The following is a 26,497-nucleotide window of genomic DNA, read 5'->3' on the forward strand; positions in this document are numbered from 1 at the left end:
CAGGGCAACAGGGGTGTGGATGACAAAGTATTACTAGAATTATAGGATGTGAGGGATCTCTGAAAGGAGAGGCAGAGTACAAAGGCCAAAGAGCAGAGGTGGATGGAAGGCATTAAGGAGTAAAAATGTAGAACCTGTAGAGATGCATTGAAGGGATTTCAGGATTGTGAATTGTTTAGATTTTCTGAGTATTCACAACTGCAACAAAAAACAGTGGCTTGACTATATAGCACTATAAAAATATGGAGAACTCTAAAAAATAATGTCTGTCCTAATGCTCTGAAGACGAACTTCCATAGCTAATGGACACTTGCTAATTTTCACTGTAATACTTCTAAGCTTCACGTTGTATCTGGAAATAATATTACCACTGTAAAATTAATTAATAGAATCTGAGTCATTCAGGAATTATAATAGGGCCACTTTAAAATGGTCTGTTTGAAAATTATTAATTTTTTTTTATTAAAGATTTTTTAAAGTGCGTATTACAGAAAGCCTGAAACCTTGCGTTGCCAGAGGAGCTAAAAAGATGTGTTGAAACTGATGCAAACACATGTTTATTTCTGCTCCTCACTATTCATTCACATCTCCATAGCTGGGACACTGTATCTACCTGACAGACGTTTGAACAAAGCACTTTAACCACTATTGAATTTTATTCAAGACAGTCTTTTTTCTTCAGTACTGAAATGCTCAGTCACAGCCTCAGTTGGGATGATCTCGAATTGCTATGGATGGCAGCTCTCATTAGAGCTTCAATGGTGTATACGTGGCCCCCCATCCCTTAATCTTCTCTAAGTAGAGAATTTCATATAGTAATAGATGCTTCCTAGCAGATAAGCACAGAAAGAAGCTGAAATAGAGTTGCTAAAACATCTCCAGCTTTAGTACTTTCTAATTTTGGAGTGCTTGACTTGAGGGTTTGATGTTCTTTTTAACACTTTTAATGGATGTAATAACCTATTTATGTTGTATGCCACACAGACTGAAACATCCAAACATCCATCTGACACAAATTATCCATCAGAGTTTTGTGATGTTTTGCATTATGTTACACAGCAAATGATAAGCAGGGCACTATAGATGCCTTACATGAGTAATGCACAGCACCTCGTGTTATGCTGCACTGTAACTACTTCAGAAGCTATTAACACAAAGGTGAATGTAAGTGGAAAGGTAGCACATTTTGCAAAATAAACTATTTTAAATGACACCGTGACACACAAATAAGAACACTTGTAATAGTTTTTGACACATTTAAATCATCAATACATTATTTTTGCTAAAATAAAAGTTCTGTTGACCACAGGTAAATTACAGGCTTATCACACACTATCTGAAATAATCCTCCTGTTCTGAAGCGTGACTTCTATCAATAATTTGGTCCTAGTAAAGACCTACCTCCAGTAGGAGTGAGGCACTTCATATTCCAAAATCACAGATTTTAAAATCACGCACCCACTTTTACACTATTTGCTTAATGCAGTAGCATGAAAATTGATCCTCTTAACTGCGCTATAAACAGAGGTTTGTTTTCTCCTCTGCAACTCACTTCATGTAGATATACAGATTGAAGTAGTGTTACCACAGATACACAGCCATGCATCAAGAATATGATTCTTTTCATTGTAACATCTACACTTTATAGAAACTAGCATTAATCTACAATTTCAGAGCAATGCAGCTGTTAAGGAATTTGCTTAACTCTATAAACATTATAGAATTTAAGCATCATTATGCAGTTGCTTGGTCTTTTGGTTCTTGCCTGGCTTTTCTTCACAGCACCTGGCTTTTCTTTCATAGCACCACAAACAGCTCAGAGTAGAACAGAGCAATCTACTGCTCTACAGTAGCAGAACTACTCCAAGCAAGTCAGGTATTGTGATATTTTGTAGCATGTTTTAGAAGTTGTATCAATGAAGGAAAGAAAATTAAGTTTAAAAGTTCCAGTTGATCTCTAATGATTAAAAATAATAATAATAAATAAAAAAAAATCCTTGCCAAAACATACACAGAGCATGAAGCTTCTTGATTTTATTTATACAATTTATTTTATTTTTTTTTTTTAATTTGAATGTCAAGAAAGATGAATATCCTTTTTCTATCCACTTGTGGTAGATCACTGTGCATTGGGGCATTCTGCTGCCATTTTAGAGAGAGTTTTTTCTATAAGTCTGTTAAAAAATGAACAAACATAAGAAAATTCATTAGAGTACTATGTTCCAATTAAGGGGTTATATTAACAGTCACCTACATGGGAATGCAAAAACCAGTAAATGCCATATTTGTAATGCAATCTCCCATTCATGCTTAAAAAGAAATGTTTCTTTTTTAACAAAAGAAAGAAAATACAGTTCAGTATTTTCAATTCAAGTCAGATTCTTAGTTCAAAATTGAATCTACAGATCAGGTCCATGCTTAAAAGCTGAAGTCTAGTGATCCCTTTTTGATAGGTACAATGCAGCACAGGGTACGGGAAGAAGTAATATTTAATGCCCTCTTCAAAATAAGACTTCGAAGATAGCTTCCAGGACAGTTTATGGCAGTTTCAAAAGAATGGCAAGATTAAACCTGAGCTGCTTGGATTATCCCAAGTCTCTTGAGCAAATTTCTGTGTTTTCCAGGAGAAAAGAGAAATGCCACTGCACACTGTTTCAAAGCGCACAGTTCATAACCGTCAATCATACTCAAGTGTAAGAAGGTCCTCAAGTGTGAGGATTGAACTTTTGAGGATGATCTGGCTTATCTGCTTGGGATACCAGCGCAAATAATAGCAATTAATTCAGCCCAAATCATGTGCCAAATGGACAAATATGATACTGATGAAAAGAAGTGACATCTTTAGTGTGGTCACATTTAGTCACATTTAGTCACATTTAGAAGTGACATCTATAGTGACATCCTGGTCTCTCCACACTAGTGAGCATTTACAGACCTTTTACAGATACAGTGTTTTCACCTCTTTCACAGCATCAGCTACGTGAACAAAAGAATGATCAGTTATGAGTCTTATCAATAGATGCCCACGATGGGAAAAGGACTACCAGTGAGCTCTACAGTCATCTTACCATTGCCACAATTTGTACTTGTGAAGATTTAATATCTACTATTATATTTTTTTATTATTTCCTGTCTTCAGGGCACATACAGTACACTTAATACTTGGGATTTTGATTTCTGAGAAACTGCAATGCAACAGGAGGGCAACTACAGTCAACAGAAGCTTCACTCCAGACAAGCAAAACTACATATAATGTTAAGCAATGTAAAGAAACAAGTTCTGTACAGTTTGAATACATTAACTAAATTTGGAAAATGGTTTTGCATTTAATCTCCCTTTTCTCCATTCATTTGTAAAATAGAATATGCTTTTGCTCTGCATGGTGTTTATTAATGCCCATGTTTATTATGGACTTATTAATGTCCATGAAGTACTCCAGCACTTACATGATAACTGCCACACTTACTCTGTTAAGGAATTAACCATTTTGTATTCACAGCAGTCTTTACATAATGTACGATAAATATGACATGCTGTCATGGAGTAAGCAATAAGGGAAAGGGAAAATAGACGGCTTAATACTTTTTCCTGAAGTAAACACTGTAATTTTAGGCATAAATGAAGATTGGTACCTGCTTAAGGAAAAAATAAATAAATAAATAAAAGAACAGGACTGTATTAAAAAAAATCTGTCCTAATTCATGTGCATGGGGGAGCTGAAATAAGATTGTATTTGTAAGTTTAATTCTAGCAATTTCTCAGTCCAGCTAAGTTATTTTAATAAAACTATTAGCACAGAGGATAGCAATATTTCCAGAGACATCTTTGATAATGTGGAAATACATTTTAACTGTCATAATAAACATCAGTAAATTTGGGCACAAACTTTCAGATTATGTTAACGCTAAGCAAGCTTTCTGCCATGCTGTTCAGCTGCATTATGTTGTTCATGTAAGGAATGATATCCTCAAAAAAATCTTTGGGTGAAACATATAATCATGGCTGTCACTTAGTAACTCCAGTAATTTCTCACAATATTTTTAGAGTAGAAAACATCTAACATGCCACTAAATGACAACCATTAATAAATACCGATTTTCTTAACAGTGATCATTAAGAGGAGCAGTACGAGTATTACTAAAAATGTCAACATTATCATATGAAATAAATTTTCACAAACTTCTAGAGGGAGTTGTATCTTGCAAAGCCTAGAGGAAGACTTTTTCTAACCTTACGAATGGAGACAGCTAGCTCCCATAGCTGTTGCAGTCTCCAGAGATAAATGGCCTAGAAACGTGGAATTCTTTAGGGGAAAGAGGAAAAAAAAAGTCTAACCCAGCTTATGAATTATAATGTTGCTCATTAATTGCTTTTCATACTGTATTTTGTTGCCATAGGTGGTCATTCTATATTCTAGTTGTATAACTTGAAGCGTTATTGTCAAAACAGTATTTGTGAAAACAAGTAAGAATGGAGCAAAGCCTGCCTTTGAATAAGTTGAGCATTTTGATTTTTCAGATCCTTAAAGCACAGTTCAGGGCATTGAACCACCCTTTATCTAAAACAAAGATGAGACACTGAGTACCTTCTAAGGCTCGGGATTCTATCCTAAGGCCTACCAACTGGATTTATTTCGGAGTCCCATTTCCTGAGGCTGTTCAGCCTGTGTGGGCTGATCCTGTGGGACTGAACTATTAAGGCTATGACAGGGTTGATGTTACAGCTCAATCCCGTCACTAATGAGGAATTGACTGAGTTCTGTATGCATGTAAGTTTAACTTTAAAACCCGTGTGCAACTGAAAAATAGGTTCTTACTCAAAAGAAAAACATAATTTAATCTATCTTTGAAAAAGGCATAAAATATCAATATCCATCTCTATTTCCTTGTTTGATTTTGTAATTTTCCCCCAAAGAAAAAAAATCATATTTGTCATTTCTTCTTTGAAGGACTTATACTTCTGACTTGGAAAGGATTCCCTGTATATTTCACAATGAAAATCAGGATAGGGTTTTATGTTACAATATTATCATTTTTTCAAGACTCCAGTGAAATTAAATATATTTCCGTGAATGAAGTAATGGCAAATAAAAAACTGCATTTTCTTTTCATTATTTTTAAAATTTTTCTTGCATTTCTCTAGCATGATCACACTAAGTTCTTATGCACAAGTAGTTACACTGGCAAGGAGCTTTATTTTAAATGAGTGCTACAAGTCCTTTACAATTTGTTTAGTTAAGCCCTCCCTTGCAGAACAGCACACAAGCCACAGTTCTCAAAATCAGTCAGTGACCTCTGAATAAACTTCCTTAAGTCATTATCTTCTAAGCACAGTGCAAGAACATTATCAACTAATATTAAGAACAAAGAATGTTTAAAAGACATAGAATACACATTTAGTAAGTATAAAAAGGCCTTAATTACTTATACATGAAGATAATTGCATCTATTCCTCATATTATTGTCATCCATGCCTCTTCGCACTTTTCTTTTACAGATACAGCATTTATTAACACAAATATGCAAAAAAAAAACATAGAATGAAATCGAAATGTTTTATTCACTATTTCATTTAATCACACTGATCCTATAAACTGTGGTGGGTTTTTTTTGGCTTTTAGATTATTCTGTATTCCTTCAATAGTTCTAATGTTTATTAAACTTTTCACAGATTATGAGAACCATTTTGTGGTTATATGCCATCACTTGTACTGTGCTGTGGTTCATAAAGATCTTTTTATTTAAATCTTTATTTTGTTCCAAGTGTGAACTGTCTCGACTTATGTAATGCAACCTAATGGGATTAAAAATGAATCAAAATTCCATCTCAGTTGAAAAAATACTTTAATACCTCATAATAAGCTAACTAACTGAAAAGATGCAGTGCTCTAATATTTTGATATTTTTTTTCTTGCAAGGAAATATAATTTTGAGCTAAGAAAAGAAGAATCATTGTTTAAAAGAACTCTTCAGGAGATCTAGGTTAATAAAATAGTTATATCTCTTGCTTTTATGATGTATTCCATATGGGTGTATAAGCCTTAGAGCAATGTGTCCAAGTAGATAGCATATCTAAGACAGGAGTAAAGCTCAGGTACTCAAACACACCTGAGGGGATTTGTGGGGGACTGAGTAATAATATATTCGTATATTGAATTCTCACTTCAGTGTTTCAGTGATTCCTGTTATTGTTAGCAACAAAATCTGGCCATGTTTCTCTAAGATATATTCACATATGTGCAAGTTAGGGATAAAAGGCTATCAGAGTTTTTACCCATCTGTGCAGGTTTAGGAACTCAGCTGGCTGCAACAAGCCCTCTTCTACAGCCCTTAAGTATACACTTAAAGGTAGGCTTAGGTTTAAGTGCTTTACTAGAGGAAATTGAAGGTAAAGGAAAACTGAAAGCACTTTTTGAGAAGGAGTTAAAACTAAAAGCCAATTAAGACTACTGTAAAACAGACTATATTCTGTTCACCATTTCATAATTATTATGGAAATGTACTGATCTCCCGTGAATCTGTGTCACTTGTGCCACCGCTATGTGAATTCTTAGCTATTTCTTTGTTTCACTGATATCAGTAAAAAGGAACTATGCCTGCAGAATTATGCCTTCCTACCAGGGTAAGTTAACAGTACATTTCTCACCAGCTGACAACAGTTTATACGTCTGTAGCTATAAACCACTGAAGCACAACTTACTGCAAGGATGGTTTTACTGCAAGGATGGTTTAATGGAACCAAGCTTCTCTGCCCAGGGGCAAGGTTGAGCCATGATGGGAATTAAAGGCAGGAGCCCCACAATGGTACAGAGAAACTGTGCCTTGTGTGTCCCCTCTGGGAATGTGCAGCCAGCTTATCTACCTTGCTCGCTGTTAGTTGATGCCCATCTATACCCATGACGCAGCTTGCTAGAATCAGGATGGCATGTGAAAACTACAGCAACTACAGAAAGATGCTACATGTTTTCTATGAACAGTCCACAGGGGCTTATCCAGGGCAGAGAACATGCTAGCTGCTTTGAGAAAGTGACAAGACAGCTACAGGACCTGTCAGTAACTATATTCACTCTGCACACTCTGTAACCAGGAGTACCTACTCAGCCTCTGCCTGAAATTAACTGTAGCCTTTCTCCAATCCAAAAGTTGGATCTCCAACTCCAAAAACTCACCTTACCTGAATGGGAATTTCTCTGAGATGTATGAAATCTTCCTGTTGTAGGAAAGTGAAATTGGTATTTTAGTGTGCCACTGGAGCAGAATTATATGAATTCAGCTTACTGAAACAAGTTTATAAATTGATAAGTTGATTCCGCTGCCCAGGACACTTTAGAATTATACACAGTACACATCCTGCTAGAGCACATTCAATGAAACTCATCTTCACAGACATGAGAAAACAACCCTCCATTCACATAACAGTGATAGCAGTACAGCTAAACAATGATATTTGTGCTAAGGCTAGACCCTTAGAGATACAGTGCGATATAAATTAGCTTTCATTATCAATACGTGCTACCATTGCTTCAGTGTACCTATTCTTCTAAAAGCAGGTGGCTAATTTGAATTAACATAACCTAAAGACACTCCATCTCACACACAAAAACACAAATACAGAGAGAGAGATTGCACATACATGTACATATAACACTAAATTTAAAATATAATATAAATTTAGGGTGGACTCATGACTTTTGAATGCATCATACTGGCAATGCTGTGTTTTTCTTAATGTTGTTTACAGCTAGTTTCTATGACTTATTCAGGAGGTCCAGTTATTTGAGGTACCACCTTCCTTTCAGAAGAGTTTGCTAAGAAGAATTCTGCTGAGGGTGTCAGTAATTTCTTTTCTTCATTGCATTCTTTATTGTGCATTACAGCCTTTCAATATTTATGAAGACAGAGAAGATAAGCTTTACTGTAAGAAATCTGCCTATAACATGAAGGCCAAAAAGATATCTTTAGAAGAAGAGTGTATGTAAGAAGTATTGATGTAAGGCATTTCTCTGCATGTAGAAGAGCTATAGCAATCCTTGAACAGAGAGAGAGCTTCAAACCAAAACAGTGTTAGAAATACAAAACTGAGGAGGTAAGGAGAGGATAAAGAATATAAAATCCTAGTAAGTTTTAGACCTTTATAATAAATAAGATGATTAGAAAATAGAAAAAAAAAGTATATAATTTTTTAAAGAATCCTAAATTGAAAGCTTCCTTTAAATAACTTAGGGAAAGAATATTACTTGACTGCTGTTTCAACAATTATGGTAAAATAGTTCATACCATTTGGACAAGTGTATTGACACCCCACTGGAGATGGGTGATGGGTATGGATCACTTCACTTTTTGCAAGGGTGTTATCTTGACAACAGAGTGTCTTTCTTGGGAGCAAAAATGCTGGCCCAGTAAATCTCCTTTACTGTATTCTAATAAAATATTTTCTGTAATCAATCAAATGTTATGCTATGATATCAGTATAGGTTAGTGAATCTTCTGTGACATTTATTATCTGCTTTTCTTCCTTGAAGGGGAAGAGGCAATTTTTGAATTGGTGGGATAAATATAACAATTTAAAAATGAGTAAAACTTTCAGAATTCCCAGATTACAAATGACTGATGTAAATAGTACAGATAGCAAGGGAGAGTAACTGCAAAAAGCTCTCGAAATTGGCACATATATAACTCAAAAGGCAGCTTGCTCACAGAACATGATCAAAATAAGTTCATCCAGGATGTTTCTATGCCCCTGTGCAATGTTCAGTATGGATATGAATGCAAAGTAATGGCATATTGTTTTTGTTTCTATATGTTATTTCCTCAACAACTGACAGAAATAGTTCCAGACTGAGAAAGCCTTTAATCTATAATCCTCTCACATGTAGCAAATTACGATTCATCAAAACAAAGCAATGCAGGATGCAGTTCATCCCTGTTTTTGGACTTTCACGCAGAACAGATTTTTTAATGGTTTTGCTCAGATAAAACAGAAAATCCTACACTTGCCAGAGCTTTTCAACCTTAGGATGTGATCTGAACAAACACAGCTTTAATATAAGAATTGTGAGTCTTTCATGAAAATCCAAGTGCATTTGGAGGAAGACTTTTTTACAACAAGGTTTTAAGGAGGTGCAGTATCTTTGGAAGAAATCAAAAAGCTCAAGGAAAGCAATGGCATTTTTTCACGTCCTTCAACAGAAGTAATTGCTATATATGAAGGTACTTTAGTGGAAAGAGAACACAATGAAACTCATTGCAAAGGCTAAAATGGAAAGCTGCATAGTGCTTTTGAACAATCAAAGTGATAAAAGAATGAAAATAGGAGTAAATTTTTTGGAATAAGAATTAAACTATGCATCAAAAAAAAAAAGTATGGGATTTATAATCCTCTGAACCATGAGGTTACAAGCCGTTTAGTATCTTCCATTTAATTACACAGTAATCACATATATATATATACAAAATGTATCATAATTATTTATAACGATCTACTTCTGATGTTTTAAAGCTTTTCTAAGAAAGCATAGCATTAGTTTGTGTCATCATGATCTTGTTTTTGGAATATGCTCTAATATTTAGGATAACTATAATTGCCATACATACTTGATTTACATTCACCTAATCAGATATTAATCACAGTGGCACTTTAATTTTTAATAACAAATCTCTAAATCTGTAAAGAACAAATAAAAATCTGATGAATAGAGAATATAAATGAAAAATGCTAGCACAATAATCTAAGCAAGCAAATATACAGTACATTCACACTGAATACACTAATGAATATCGAATTTAGCTTCCTAGCTCTGTTTTCCTAAATGCTAAGTGAACAGCACAGCAGCACATCTGAAGTTCTTGCTCCATTTCCTATATAACTTGAGAATAATTCTTTGGTCAAGTAACATCAAGTAATTTTGGAACTAAACTTAGAAATTTTTACATTTTTATGTATCCATTTTGGTCATTTTTTCGTCAAGTTAACATCACTGTGTCAGTAAAGTTCAAACGTGGAACAACTGTCAACTTGTGCAATGCAAACGACATCGCATGCAGCTTTGTCACTTCTTTAAGGTGTAAGTTATCATCCTATCTCGCATTAGATAAATTCAGTAATCCTTGGTCAAAACTGTTCTATTCAATATTTTTGACTGATAACAAAAAAAAAAGTGAATGATAAAAGACTAAAATCCTTTACTCCATGATAAATGCAAAATGTATACCTTGAATATATAAATAAAAGAGAATTGTAGGTAAGAAATGTTTTTACTGATCACAAAATTTGTAAATGCCTAGTGAATTGTTAGTATTATTCACCAAGATCTTTATATCAAAAGAGTATTTTTTCCCCCAACAGATCTAAAGAAAATATAATTTCATTGGACTAGTAGAAAAATGGGAAAAGGTAGATACAAATTAACATATGAATTTCAGAATTCTGTGTAATTTTAAAGCTAGAAGGGGAATGCAAACACTAAAAAAAATGGACAGTCCAATGAAAGGTAATGCAAAAGGATAAATATATATATATAAAAGTGATATGGAAAATAACAAGATCACTTTTCAAAAGGAACCATAGCTTCAATAACAAGGTAAAAATTCAACAAATTCTGTTTAGTAATGCCCAGATATTTCACAGTAGCTTCAGATAAACAAAGAAACAGTAATTTTAAATAAACCTTAACAGATGAAAATGTTTGTGTGCTTAAAATGATTTTTTCTGCCTCCAAATTTTTATTTCCAATATGCTACATAACTAATTGACTTTTTTTGAGTAATGCCAAATTTGCCTTAGATACATTCTAGTTTCTACAGAGAGAGAAGAAGGTTAGACTCCATGCCAAAAAACATACTAAGGAGAGCATGCAGCAGAGCAGTACCTCTGACAGGAAATACAAGAACAACGGTTTGGATGGAGGTCAGCTGGAATAATCACATTCGTTATAAAATAAGAAGTATTAGAAAGAAGCTGCCACAGCTGAAGCTGAATATTCTGTTCTTTGAACAGGGGAATCACAACTTTCTTATTACTGAATAGATTTTAAAATATCAAATAGTTGGAGTACGTATTACTAGACATATGATTAAAGAGAATGAAAGTGCATAACAATAAACTTGATAATCTAATGTATATTTTCTTTTCTTAAATTTGTGTATATTCATTAGCCAAATCCATTGCAGTCATTACAATAAGAAAGTAAATGGCCCTGAAACATATAGTGCTTCACTGCTGCAGAGTTAGGAAACTCGGGTCAGTTGCCTGACTACAATAAATGGTCTCTTTTCTCTCCTTTAAGTAGGCATTTTGATCTGTCAACAGACAAGCTGCTCTTGGCTAAATAATAACAACAACAATAATAATGATAGTAATAAACAATAACTAGGCAATTTATTTATATGCTGAAATTATTAGAGAAATGCTTGTTTTCTTACACCTTCTTCATAAAAAAATCACTATTTTGTATGGAAACAAAAACTGTGAAATCAAGACTGCAAAATCAGGCTTTTGGTGCACATCTGCAGTCACTGCAATTCTAAACTCTAGCCTTGAAGGAAGAATGTGTTAAGAGGAAAATACAAGGGTCAAAATTCCTTTAAAAAGCTTGAGATCAAAGATGAAACGTTATAGCTTTATAATGAAAATGAACAGAATTGTGCATATCTTTCCAGGAATCTCACCAGGGAGGAGAGACAATGAAACTTCTTTGAAATTACAGAAGTAACACATCTTTCCTTCAGCAGATGACATCTGCTCCCAAAAAAAAAAAAAATGGACTCTGGGTATGTTACTTTGACAATAGCTTCACTTTCAAAGGGCAATGGTGTACAAACACCACATAGGAAAATAACCTGATGTTTTTCTACAGAGGAGTGGACATAAACACATACTCATCCAATCTCAAAAGTTGAGTTACCTTAATCTGTAAAAAGAACTAAAATTTAGAGGATAAGTCTGCAATTCAAGAAAGCCCAGAAGCCCTTCCAAATATTGCTGAGGTGTCTTTTAAATATGTAATGAGTTTAACTGAACTTTGAAAAAGCTTCACATAAAATTGATGCTAACTGACAGATCAAGGATGTTTTTCTGCTCTGCTTTGCCAAATAAGATTGAAGAAAAACACCAGAAAACAGCTTGAAGATGGTAGCTGATAGCCGAACAGGACTGTAGAACAGGTGAAGAGAGAGATTTTAAATATAAACAATGTTTTAAGACTTTCATTTGAAGCTAAAAATATAGAACAGATTGAATTACTGAATATTACATTGATCTACTTTATTTACATTATCAAGAAACTGGAGGAAGCAACCCAGTATGTCAAAAAAAAAATTCAGCTTCAGGTTTTCAGGTTGAATAAGTAAAGATCAATTTTGACATTCAGGAAGCCACATTACAAGATTTCAGAGATAAAGGCAGACAACATCAGGAGTTTGTTTCACATTTTCATAATCTGGAGATTCTTGAAGACTATAGTGGTGGAAGGACTGTAGTGGTCTTTTGACAATTGTTTTGAAAATAAATATTCTAATAATAGACTTTCTTTAATTGAGTTGTATAATATTTCTGAAAACTTGAATTTCATTCTTGCATTTTGTCACTTACTCAATACTTCCATAATATGAGTATCTTCTCCTCACAATTTTCTTATCCTACGCTGTCATATACTAGATTGGAGATACTGAATAACGTTTCCTGAATAAGTTCTCTAAAGAGATTATGTTTTTGTTATTGTTTTAATTGTTGGAAATCCTAACTATGTGCCTGGTTTTATAAGTAGTATAATTAAATTAGCTTAAATTATGTAGGATTATTTCAATCTTGTATCAAAGTTACAACACTACAGTCTGGATGGGGTGACCAGGTGGTTACAATAGTGGCTGGATGATCTGCTGAATCCTACTCTGCCTGGAGGCCAGCAACAACTGGCACATTGCTGGTGTTACCACAGGACCTGTCCTGTTTAACATCTATAGCAAGAACTTGGAGGAGGCAGGGAAGTGCTTGCTCAAAAAGCTTGCAGAGAACTTGGGGAGCTAACAATACACTTGAGGGCAAAGCAGTCATCCAGAGGAATCCACCCAGGCCAGCAGGAAGGGCCAGCTGCAACATTATGAAATACAGGAAGGGCAGAATTCTCCTCAAGAAAATTCTGAACTAATCCGAGCCATGCAATTTTTGCCATAGTCTGATTTCACGTCCCTCTGCAGACATCTCTGATGCACAAAAGGCAACATTTTTCCTTAATTTTCATATACACAGAACTTTGCTTTTCTAATGTTTCTAATTATGAGTGCACAGATTTTAAGAGTTAATAAGTATGGATGTATAAGAGAATAGTTACCCTGCTTTATAATAAAACATTGATGTGATTACTTTTCAAACCATATTGGACTGTGCTGTATGATGCAATAAGTAATATAAAGTAAAACATGCTCTGGTTACTATTTTTTCAATAGATTAGATTTCACCTGATAACCTATATAAATCTGTATGAATGTTCAAACCACAAGGAAAATCAACTTTTTCAATTTCTTTGAAAGCAGGAAGTCCTATTCTTCCCTCTTGTCCTTGCTTTCAACATTCAATAATGAGGATTACAACAGCAAGTAGCTTGCTGTATTGTATGAAAATACAGAAAAAATGCATCAATACTTTGGAGTGTTTTGAAACTATCTACAAACATGAATATACAACCTGCCATTTTTCAAAACATATTTCTTTGCTATATGCATTACAGGAACAATATAATGCAGCTAAATAACGAGGAAATACAGGTAAATATTGTAGGAAATTGTATAGGAAGAAGAGAGAAACAGTGTTAAAAATGGGCTTGAGTAGAACTACGTATTAGGTAGGTCTCCTATACACGTCTTATGAAACTTCTTCCTTCATGCTGTACACCTCTGGTACATTCTGTACCTTTGATTGTTCCCAATGACCTCTGGCAGTTTTGAATTGCTCAGGTTGTGAACATACCAAAATGAATTTGCTTTCCTTATGTTTCTAAAGCTACTATGCTTATATGCTAATTAGAAATAAAATGCTTGACCCATAAAGGAATCGGCAGGAAACCTGAAATGAAGGCATTATCCAACATTTCATGCTCCTTAGTGATGCCATTTTAAATATTTTAGACAGCCTATAAATAATTAAAACCTCACCACAGCAAATTATGTCCTATTATGCAAATAAATAGCCTCCTCCCAGGTTTCATTAAAGATTCTAAATGACAAGCTGAGGAGTTTAAACATGGCAAGGTACTGCAGTGAGGCGAGAAATCTTCCAATAATTTTTTTTAATTGTTAGTGCCAAGTTTCATGTGGATTTTTACTCTAACACTTTCATTTGCATGAGCAAATAAACCTTTAATAAACCTTTTGTAAGTGGTGAAAATGCATCATTTAATTAAATTTGATTTGTTGTGAAACTATTGTGCTTCATGAATATTTAAGTTATGCAAACTATAGCAGAAAAAAATACAAGCCTATTCTTTTTTATAGAAAGCTGTATTTATGAACTGTCATTTCTGTAAAATCTTTATTTGTTCCCATAAACTGTATTTAAATAATATGCCATGTTTTTACATTTAAACATTGTCTGTTAAAAATCCGAAAATACAGTTGTTTACTTAAGTAAAATACATGAGCATATATGGATCCGAAATCTAGGATCAGAAAGGAAAGAAAGATTATTCCTTTATATGTTTTTTCCTCTGCATTTGAAATCATAATCATATTATCTATATGAAGTGTGGAAGGAAAGACAAACAGCAAACATACCAAAATATACACTATTTCAAAATTAAAATGAAAAATCTTGTAGCATTAATCAACTGCAAACCTTCTAAACATTTCTTTATCTATACATCAACCCAAATTAATTACATACCACCAGAAAATGGAAAAATTAACATATGCATATTTTTTAAACATTAAAAATGACTGATTACTGCTTACTTGCCAGTCAGAACTTCCAATGCAAATAAAGAGAAATACTCGAAATAACTCTAAAATTCATTGAATTCAGCTTTTCCCTGAGTAAGGACCACACACCTATGCCTGTAGTTTTTCAAATAAAATGTATAAAATAAGGTTAAAAATATACTGGAATACATAATTTCACTTCATGAAATAAATCTATGTTAAAGTACTGCTGTAGTCATCTATATGTCCAATAGCAAACTTTTCTAATGGTTCCCAAAACAGTGGGGTTTGGAAAACACGAAAACTAATAATACCAATTAGGAAAAATGTATTTAAAAAAGTCATCGCACTCCCAGTTCAGCATTTAAATGACAGCGTAGTTACTTCTGTCCATATTTCTACTTGTTTTCTTTGCTTCATCTTGACTTTGGATACACACTCCTTCCATGACTATTATGTTTCAACATAAAACCTGTTTTTTTGTAGTTCATTGCCTTCCAGATATTCACAATCCATCTTACATATCACCTGCAACCTATAATGCTGCTTTTTGTTATCACCTCTTCTCACTGAGTAGTAAAACGCACTGGAGACATTAGGTGACATTGTTGAGGACAGAAATCTGAAAAGGCTACCATCACACAGTAAGGAACTGTAATGACCAGGCCATACAGTTTTAAGCCACAAAGACATGCAAATACATTTGCACAGCAGAGATAAAATATACACAACTGGTTAAAATACCTCAGAGAAGGCAAGACGTCTTCTTTTAGTTATGACTTCTTTCCCTTTTAAGTGTAAAAATTATTTGATTTCTTCTCGATATAACATTCTGTAACACATGAGGTGGCTTGAAGAAGATGCAACTACCTCACTATTTTCATTTGCAAAGTTAAGCAAAACTACTGTAAAATGCCCACTGGTGTTTCTGATGCCAAGCCAGGAAAAAATGAAGTGCTACACTGCAACAAGGATTTGGGGAACTGGCAGACCCAGCCCAGACCTCATTTCAGAGGCTCCTCTACTCGAAAGCTCATTTTTCTTCCTGCTCCTAGGAAAAAGAGGTTAGAGACAGACAGACAGAATCTGTTGCTTAAGGGAAAAAAGACTTCCCTCTATCCTCTTCCAAAAGGACATTCTTCTAAAAAGGACAGTCACAGTCATTTTGTTACTTGAGTTTATGACAGGTTTTGCATAACATTAAAAGATGCAATCAGATAACTTGTTCTCTCTTTTTTTTTTTTTTTAATAGAGATACTGGGAGTAACTCGAGCACACAAACTTCTTTGTGGCTTCTTTTGTGGCTTTGTGGCTATATTCAGGTACTCATGTCGAGCCAAGTTATTGAGAATCAAGTTTGTTTTAAAAGTCTGTGCATACCTAAACCTGTTTAAGTGACTGTGATTTATGTAGACCTCTGTTCCCAAGAACACAATCCTAAAGTAATATCAAGCAGTATAAGTGAACTATTAGGTGTTTGTGCACAAATGTAAGGAATAGAACAACAATAGATTCTGGAATAAAAAGACCTGTAAATTACATTAAACTAACAGATGAAACAGATGAGTGAAAAAAAAGTGACATAAGTGATACACAAGTGCTAAACAGAGAATATGGCATATCTGCATGTACAAAGGGCACACACAGATGGGGAGAATGTGTAGAAAATATTATTTGTGCTGTGCAAAGCAGTGGTAATACTGGTAATTAAGCATTAGTTAAACATTGGAAAAGATCTTTATGAAGTGCAGTAAGGAAATGACTTTCTGCAATTATGTTACACAGGTAAATAGGAAATTATAGAAATTATGGTGCAGTTAACTATGCAATTGGAGATAACATTCAAAGAGAAAAATTCAGAACAGCAGTATTTTTGGCTACAATACAGAGTAACATATACTGTGTTTGCACCAAAAAATTAGCGTAAGGAGGGCACATCCATTCCATGTAGTGAATGAATTAAGTGAATGAAGTGGAGTAATACATCATTAAAAATATATTATGTGTCAGTATTTACATTACTATAAAGTGCACATGGTATCATACATAAAAGCCAAAATAAATATTTTACATGATTAAACTTAAAAAAAATTGTTTGCATCCATATTACAGTACGACAGGTTAGGAAAGATTTTCTGAAGTGTCTGAAGGCAAAGACTGAGAACACTGTCAAATCAGCTTTATCTGCAAGTGCAGTTTCAGTAAATTATGCATCATAACTAACATTACTATTTTTCTCCAAAGTGGAGTAAACTGTATTTGAAAAAAAAGTGGTAGGAAAAAAATATGGTTTGTTTACCACGTGCTGTCTTGATATCCATTCCTTAAGCCCCTCAAAGCAAGACAATATGTGTCAGATTTCGAATATCTGTTTTGGCGTTTGTGAGTCATTTCTTTTAAGGATGCTAGTATAGTTTTAGCAACTTTGGAAAATACTTGGTGCAATTTTATATTGGTTTACTTTGCACTGCGGCCCATGCACAGCTCCTATGCATGTCAGATGTTTCAAACCTACAGACAAGCTACATCTGTGGTCTACACGTGTGCTGTGATTCTGGCCTGCCTGGGACCCACTTAACTTTCTGTGCTACAGGTTTCCCAAAAAAAGTCTACAATGAAATATGGTAACTTCAGTGAGCTTCATTCAGTTAGAGATTTAAACCTTCAACACCTAAGTCTGGTCTGATGATGAGCAAACTACAGGACCCTACAGTGCTCCAGTAAAGTATCCTAACCTGCCAAGCCAAAAGCCTATTAGCAACTGCTATGCCAGCTGGGACAGAACTAGTATACATCTTGTCTCTATAAAGTAAACACTTTTTGGGAAACCACAGGTAACTAATCAGTTGCTATGCCCCTGTGATGACAAAGTTGATCAAAGCTGAACAAAGATTAAGTTGAACTACTGGCTTGCAAATTTGTCTCATTGTAATTTTTACAGAAATGAATAAAAGGACTTTCATAAAATAAATGCTTAATGGCTTTAACTGTACTTTTATAACAACTGCGTAGAACAGGTTTAAATATATTTAAGTTTTTCTAGTTTTAAAAAAGTCAGCACCTACAGTATCTCGAGATATTATCTGCAAAAGGTACAACACTAACTCTGAAAATTTATTCAAAAATTTAGCTATCAGTATTGTTCACAATGTGAAATACTAGTACTACTACCTACAAATCTAGCCCTACCTTCCTTATTTGTGCTCAGATAAAATGGTCGATAGCTTAAATAGTAAGTTGTAAAGTTATATAAGGTATTTTGGTTTATCAGCAAAACCAGAAGGTTTTCCTTTCAGCAGTCATATGCTAGTTTAAAAAGAGAACAATAAACACAGTAATCAATTTAAAAATAATAATAATAATTTTTCTGTGATTCAAAAATCTCGTGTTTAAAGAAATGTTTATGAATTCATAATCACCTTATGATGAAGTAACATATATAAATATGGTAAACACTGGAAAGATACTTTTCCATGTAGACACAGCATAAACATTTAATTTTTAAAGTTTCATCCATCTGAATGCTCAAAGCAATATTCCTGTAGGTAAAAGTTTCAAGATCAACTTCAAAATGCAAATGTATTTGATTTTTTGCATAAAAACTATCACTTACAGTACAGTAGTTGATGCCTTTAGTTATTCCATTTACTCATCAGTCACTTCCTAAACTCCTTTAAGCCCATGTTTCTCCATTCCATATACAATAAAAGGATTACACACAGCATACGTCTTAACTTTCTCTGAAGGATCACAGATTTAACTACTGTTCTTTCGTCCATGCCAGCTTTCAAATCAGCAAATTTTGAGTAGCTCTGAAGAGTAATTTTTCACACAGAAGTCTTATGTATCTGCATTCAGGTGAAATAAGTAAATCACACGTCCTCCAATGCTTAATGTGAAGTATTTTGATATTTACCATTTATATTTCTCATCATTAATTTATTTTTTAATGTGTCTGTTTTAAATACAGATTTTGTCTTATTTTAGAATAAAACAGAAGAAAATGAAAATCTGATTTAAAATCAAAGTGTTAGTATTAGTAAAACACAGGAACAAAAGCATAACTGCATATACTGAACAACTGTCTTGAGAACAGACTTTTCCTCTCCATGTCCTGTGCTCTGTGGTAACAAAATCCTCTGTACTTTGAGATCTACTCCACAGAGAGCAGAATCAGTTCTTTTCTTCCACAGCAGTTTTGCTACATCCAGAGGTTTTGCACAGAATCTATTCATTTCTTCAAGAAAAAATCTGCAATAGTTTAGTTGTTCATGATGAACTTAAAGTTGAACACAGCAAAGGTGAAGTAGGATTTTCTCTATAACTTCTCCTAACATATTGGTATATACCAACAGTCTTCACTGCACCTTAGTGAAAAAGTTTTCTTTCACTTTACTTCTTTTTTTTCCCCTGATTTTTTTTCAGTAAAGGAAAATAATTTGATACTTAGAATGGTTAGCAAGAAATTAATTATCAAAAGGTTAATGTAATTTCAGCTTCACCACAAATGTTTGAAAATCAAAGACCAAGCAAACACACTACCACCAAGAGAATTAACAGACAGGATGAACTGCAAAGGAAACAGTAAATTTCAACTTCCTCATATTTCTGTGATTTTTTAGGGAAAAGTACTCCAATCCAAACAGACAAATCCAAGGTTGCATTCTCCTTTACCTCCGGAGCAGATAAGAGGGAAACCTAAGGTATCAGATGCAATGCGGTACATTGAAGACATACTTAGTTGTTGATGGTACTGTATTTTACATTTTCTTGTTCTGAAACTTGAAATGAGGAGTTGACAATAATAGACAGTAAAGAAAATACTGTAGCATTCTTTAGATAATATTAGTTTTCTCCCTAAATTTAGTAGGGGATAATACATTGATAAACGAAAACAGCAAATAGACAAAGCAGAGAAGAAACAATAGGAAGCATGTAGACAAAGGGTACTTAAGAGTGTCGATCTGTGGCCTCCTAAAATCTGAGCACTAACAGAGACAGGGAATTGAATTTTCAAGGTTATAAAAGCATATATCCGTGCTACAATTGTCATATTAGGCTTTAAACATCCTCTGCATTTACATATGGTGAACTGTTCTATTCCATTCCATGTCATCTGAATGCAAGATAAAACAGCATTATATTCTCTAACTACGCAGAATAAACTAAGAGTTCTCATAGCTCATCATAGCTCAATGGTCAACTTCAAAGTAGAAAACAAAACAAAAAGGCTGAATTGCTTATTGTCTAAAACACTTACTGTTTCTTCACAGTAGGAATAAAAATAAGATTTTGTACAACAGGTTTACAGCTAAATCATCAGATATTATCTGAAACCTAACAAACAAACAAACAGCTATAATTTTGAGAAGTATTTTAATGCACCATAATAGAAAAATTTGCTTTACCAAGAAGAAATAGGTATTTCTGTTATAAATTCAACTATGCCCATGAGAATAGTAGTTCTAAAGCAAATTAAATACATGCTTTCAGCCACAAGATGCGTTTCTATCTAAACTACAAAAGGTAAACACTAAATTAGTTTCTGGAAAGAAAATTAAATGCACAAATTAGAGGGAGAACCCTGAAGATTCACAGCTGGAAAGGTCAGTTTGCAGCTTTCATCTTTGTTGATGCAAAAAATGCAAAAAATATATACGATAAAAAGAGCAGCATGATGACCTCCTTAGCTTAAATAACTAACCAAAAGATAAGGGCACCTTCTTTACTAAAGAAAGTATGTTAGGTACATTAAATTGCCTGTGCTTTAAAAAGGTTGTTTCACTTCAACAGCAGAGAATGTGCAAACTAAATACAAACCCTGTGGTCAAACATTTTCCCTGAACACTTACAAAAGGAAGCAAAAAGTCTATTATACCTCTTCACGTTGTTACCTGGTTTTTATTTGGAGTTAATACAAACCTCATTTTTGATTATTATAATTATAAAGAAGTATAAATCAAGCAATATCACAGTTAACATCTGATTTTTATACTATCATAGCACTTCTATCAAATCTTCAAATTTCAATATGAAAAGTCATCCTCTCCTAAAAAGCTTAACTGCACATTAGGTTCACATTAGTAAACCACTTCTTTTCTTAGACAGTTATATTGAATATCAAAACTTGAAAATGTGATGAATCAACCGTCTCAGCCTCCCAAAATACCTACAACCTATGTACAAAGATTTAGCTTATAGTGACGTGTAAAATTAAGTTAGCCTGGATTTTTTTTTTTTTTTTTTTTTTAGTATTTAGCTACCTAAAAATGCATATTGCAGTTCTCTGAAGTGTAAGTGGATATTTGATCTCATTGGCTAAGGATGTTGAACTGGCTTAAACCCCAAATGCTGCCAAAATTTTCATCTGGTCAGATGTTACATGTGCTTACATTTTTCTGTTCTGAAAATGCACTTTTCATGCGGAAAGATATTCAAAACATTGTTTAATTTAGTTGCAAATTCCTCAGCTAACTTCGCTATCAACAAATTATGTCACCCCAATGCAATTTGGATTAAGCCCTAAACAATCACATCAAATTCTTCATAGTGTTTGGGTAGGTAAAAAATGGGACTGAATGTGAAAAGTTGTTGATATTTCAGAAAAGAAAAGAAAAAAACACACCTTGAAGTACTGTCTATAATGCAAAATCCCACACAATGTTGAGACAAAAATATTTTTTGAGAATTGTAGTCTAACCTATACACACACATATTTGTTATAAATCTGAATTCAGTTACGATTGTTTTATTTGCAGTAATACTGATTTTACCGTAATAGTGGGCAGTAAATAGGGACAAGTCCATAAGATCATGGATGACCTCAACTCAATTCAAGTCTGTATTCCAGTCAAAGGATTCCGCTGACATTATTATATGAACTATCCAAGTGCAATCCAAGCAGTTAGTGAAGGTCAACACAACTGGAAGAATAAAATGCATGCTTTGCATTGAATTAGCAGTCTCTCAAATGCAACATCTATGACAAATGTAAGCACTACGCACAGAGAAGCTAAAAGGAAATAGCACTGAAAGTCTATCAAAATTACAGTTTTCTTCTTTTCCCAATTTAAAAACTCTTTCGTATTACCATATGATTGTATGCTGCACACTAAGTAATCTTCCTTTACCAAACTTGTTACTACAATTGCAGGCATACAGAACTAGAATTATAAATTCCGAAAGTAAAGAATTAACTTACCACAGTAGATTTTTCACTTTCAGTACACTTTTCACTGATTCAATTTCAATATCAAATAAATGAACAAGAATGCTGAGCCATATTATAATTTTCAAATAAAGGGGTTTCAATAAAATTACTTTCTTAACACAAATTCAGACAACAAATCTATTTTATATATTTTTGTAATGTTGATTACATTAAAAAAATGAAGTCCAGTTGTGTCACAGGAAGAATTTTAAAACAATCCCCACAATTTGCACCTACAAAGATTCTCAAATCTAACTTGGGATATGTGCATATGTGCACAAAATCATTTATACAGATAAGGAACAACAGTAGCTAGACAAAATCCTTTATCCTGGACACAACTCTTTGTCAGACACCACCCACGGCTATGATATCGTGTGGGTTTCTGCTGTGGATTTTCACTGTTGCTTATTGCTTTTCTTGCCTAGCTGTTAAACTCCTCCATGATTACTACAAATGATTCAAATGGTCACACTACACTGGTATGCATCCAATAGAAGGTGACAATATATTGGTTTTGAAACATGCATGGAGTTTTCAGACTGTCCCAGGATGAAATGTAGCATGAATTAAAACCATACATAAAACATACACGACCACAGGAAGAAACAGTTGTTGTGTGAGAGACTTCATTTTCTTCAACTCCTTAGCTTGCCTGCCTATTCTGATATTCTGATTAAGCCAGTAATTCCTGTAAATAATAGTGTAGAGGAGCATAAATGTTTCATTTCTCTCTGAACTTTTTCCTAAGGGGTTGCTATGGTATGAAAGAAAAATACTGGTATGCCCTTTTCTAAAGGACTGTGGAGACTTTCTGTTTCCTAGAGCACCAAGTTCCAAAGTTGTGTATACATGAACAAAACCAGTAAGGATTTTTTACTGAATGCAATTTAGAAAGCACACACGGTCCTCCATATATATTAATATGGTACACCTTAAATACTTCACCAGGTACAAAATATACATTACTGTGTGATGTCTTCAAAACCTTTCAGAAATGTACTTTAGGAGTACTTTAGGACTGTATTCTCAGTACATTGGGATTTTTCCCATAATAAATTGATTTAATGCTTTGTGAATGAAGATTGTGTCTAAACTGTGCTGGACTGAAATGTGGCATGATTTAAAAATGGAACAGGAAACATTAATTTCAATATAACTACATTACACAAGTATACATTCAGATGTTTGGTGTTCCTCTTCAATGTCATCCTTCCTCATCCATTTAAGTTCTTTCAAAATAACAGAATCTCACTGAGATCATTTGGAGATCATGGAGCAAAACGACAATTTCAGTAAATGTTCCATGAAATTATTCTTTTGACTTTTTAATAAAAAAATATAAAGAAACGGTTTACAGCAAAAGACTTCTGTGATGGCTTTTCTCTTAGATATTAGTAACCTAATGACACTGGAATGACTACAGTTGTGTTGAAGCAAGCGGAATCTCATAATGCACTGAAAAAGTTTACAGCACTTGTTATGCTTTACACACACTACAGTTAATGCTCCTGGAAATAAATTGCCTCATAGATTGATGAAAGTGACAGACTTTAGCACACACTACTGTTTACACCCAACTGAGGCCATTATCATTCATTACAGCGTTTTTTGTTTTTTGTTTTTGTTTTTTTCTTTTCTTAGCTAAGTAGCAATAATTTTCTCTAAACAATTAAGGCTTCCATGTATTTTTTTTTACCCTTTAAACAACTTTCAGCATTAAAGGTGTCACAGTATCATTTATCATCTCTTGAACAGTACTTACTTCAGTGACAGTTACCACAGAAGTCACAAAGATATCTTTCCCTGATCACCTTCAATCTGAAACTTCCTAGAAGGGACTTAATAGCTATTCTATAGTCTGTACAAACAGTATGGTGCTAGGTATCAGTGCTCAACAGACCTTGTGACTAATTAGTCTAGGAATAGGTTTAACAGCCCAAGCACAGTGCTCGCGGCCCTACAGTCAAGTAAATTTGGTACTGCCATTGCCCATCACAGATGTATAGTGTGCTCTTTATTCCTTTCCTTAAAAATTTCTAATGTTTATTTTGCCTTAGGAATTTAACGGTTAAACAAAGAGCAAATCCCCCAAAATTTCAAAGTGAGAAACAGTTCCTAAAACTTTCATGTTACAGAAACATTAGCCTAGGTATTTATTTGTACATATTTTAGACAAATCCTCACTTACTGAATGTACTGGTGGTAACTACATTCACAGGAAGCAGCCTATGGACTTATACTGAAGGCTATAGGTTTAAGAAATACTATAATATTATTTCATAGATTTTATGTATATTTCTGAAGTTTACATAATGTTAACCAACTTAGCTGCAAACCTTTTTTTCCAAAGGTCATACGTACGATGCGCTGATGCTGCATAAGGAAAGAGGCCAACTCTCAATGACTGAAAGCAGACTTAAGATGAAATGATAACAAAGTGACAACATCACATCAAAGCTCACTAATAATAGCAAAGAAAGACAATATCCCCAGATTAAATTACCCAGTCAGCATGAATAAGCATTTAATGGTCCTGTGACATATCCTACTACTCATATATATTAAAAAACGCTGCCTCATCATCAAACCCTTCCAAAGAAGGTCATTGCTATAGTGATCTGAAGTAGCATTCTTAAAATTATAACTAGTATGATAATTATGACTATTACATGTATTATTTGCATGAGTAATTTTTCTCTTTGCTGTGTTTTTCTGTACTTTTTCTAGTATAAATTCAGAGCATACTGTCTAGTATGTTCTTCCAGTTCTGGACTCGTAATTTCCCATATCTTTTTCCTAATAAATAGCCCTTAAAACATGAAAACTATATATATACTTTTGGAATCTATTCTAACAAAGTTCTACAAGAAGAAGCACCTTTGAGTAGAGAAAAAGAGATTACCAGCTACACAGCATATTGTAACATTCATCTTCACACTATCACAATTACAAAGAGTGAATACCTACAACAAGGTATGATTTAATAAAAAAATGTAAAATCAGAAATCCTGAAAAATTAGAAGTCTGGGTTGTTCGTGAACATTAAAAGCCTTTGTGATACCTGACACTACATGACACTAGTCGTATTTATAAAAGGAATAGAATGACAATAAAAGAAGAGGTTTCAGCACTAAAATATACAGAACACTTATAAACGTAACCGTTTCAGACATGCTGCAAGCTTACGTATTAGCATGGATACCTCAGTACAGCTCGAGTTTGAATTAGTGTGTTCTGTATAGCCTTGGACCTCTGAGCTAAGTTCAGGAGAGCAACTCCAAGAGCAAACTAAAATACAGCATATTTTCTGATCATATCCTTTGCTTGCTTGAAGCATTCCTCTCCATTTCTCAAGCTCAAGCTGCCTAGGAATGACGAAGTCCTTTGTATTCCAGATCCCTCTAAAAACCTACCTTCTCTCCACTGTTAGTACCATGACATCTCTACAAGGCATTATGAAATAATATGGTTACAGATTGGATTTAATTCATCAGGCTTGACCCATCCACACTGGAGCGTATACATACTGTAAATATACATCAGGATAGCACAACCTCCTGGCATTTCCCTAGCACACTATGCAGCTTTCCCAAAGCCCATTCTACCACCTCAGATGCCATGTAACTTCAGGATCCAGTATGTAACTTCACGATCCAGTACAAAGAGCACCTCCCTCCCTCCCCCCCCCCAAAAAAAAGCAGTGTATAGCACTGAGTACTGGAATTTGTACAAAAATCAGAAACTTACAATAATTACACACAATTTACACAAGAGTGATTTCATTACAAATACATTCTAAGGACAGATATTTAGCCTATGATATATCATCCACCAATAAAATAGCATAAAAATGGGCTCCTATTTTTGGTGAAGCCCCCAAAATGTACGCCCACTTGCATACTCTAGACACATTTGGCTGTCTGTACTCATAACAGGAATCTATTTGAAAATTCAATGAAATTACCAGAAAATTCCTGTCAAGAGCGTTCTGATTCCCATTCAACAAACCCAAAAGTGCACAAAAATGCTCTGAAAAGAGTTGCAGTTTTTCATTGCATTATTTTTTTCATTTTCTATAACAATGAAGCCCTACATTACTAGCCTCTACCCAGAATCAATCTTCATATGAACCTACTGGATGAAGTTGAGACATAATGCGGATTGACGTGCCTGATGTATACAGATAGAACCAAGTCTACAAATACTTCTCTTTGAAAATAATGAAAAATAGACAGTGAAACTTCTCAACTGCGGTTGTAGCATACAGAGATTGTATATTACATGGCAGTAGATATTTAATCAAAAACACAGCATATTTTTCTTTTCTTTAAGGCCTACTCTTTACATCTACCCTTTTCTTCACCATACAAATTC

General features: G+C 34.0%; 1 protein-coding gene and 1 long non-coding RNA gene across 6 annotated transcripts in view; one reads left to right on the top strand and one right to left on the bottom strand.

Moving 5' to 3' along the window:
* The window catches only part of LOC310899262 (teneurin-3-like), a 1,088,357-nt gene that overhangs the window by 999,763 nt on the left and 62,097 nt on the right, over positions 1 to 26,497 (bottom strand). The gene's annotated exons all lie outside the window — the stretch shown is intronic.
* LOC310899269 overlaps positions 1 to 26,497 on the top strand; it is a 70,440-nt gene that overhangs the window by 21,693 nt on the left and 22,250 nt on the right. The window contains exon 2 of the long non-coding RNA XR_014584137.1: positions 1 to 26,497. This exon is cut by the window's left edge and continues 18,879 nt beyond it; it is cut by the window's right edge and continues 22,250 nt beyond it. This is a non-coding gene — a long non-coding RNA (uncharacterized lncRNA).

The sequence above is a fragment of the Anser anser genome, assembly GCF_964211835.1.
Source record: "Anser anser genome assembly, chromosome: 4".
Classification (NCBI taxonomy): Eukaryota; Metazoa; Chordata; class Aves; order Anseriformes; family Anatidae; genus Anser; species Anser anser.